A 474-nucleotide genomic window follows, 5' to 3' on the forward strand; every position below is an offset into this window, starting at 1 on the left:
GAAGGTAATAAATTGGTACATTTTTTCCGTTTTAAAAATAAACAATATTTTATTGAAATCGGTCAGAAATAAAATTATCTATGTACCACGGGAATTAATGAGCCTTAATAACCTCAGGCAATTGCTGTCCCTCGGGCGGGACGCCCTCGGGACGCAAACTTTGCCATCGGTAATTAAGGCCCTTATAATTCCCTAGGTACATAAATAACTATTATCTACTTTGCAATTAACATACTCGTAATGCCTTGTTGTAATAAACATTATTATGAGCAGTGACAACATCTTTTAAATTCGCTTTCTTAGTTCTCTGCGTTAAATTTGATTTGACATGGCAATATTCTTTTGAATGGGCAACTTGAATATATTTTTTTATAACTGTCATTAGCGTATTTTCTCTTTTTTTGTTTAATCTTGGTATTTTCTAGTTCTACTAAGTATTTTTATTGTTTTTATTGGTGTTGTACTGTGTTAGTG

Source organism: Anoplophora glabripennis, unplaced genomic scaffold, assembly GCF_000390285.2.
Source record: "Anoplophora glabripennis isolate ALB-LARVAE unplaced genomic scaffold, Agla_2.0 scaffold615, whole genome shotgun sequence".
Taxonomy (NCBI): Eukaryota; Metazoa; Arthropoda; class Insecta; order Coleoptera; family Cerambycidae; genus Anoplophora; species Anoplophora glabripennis.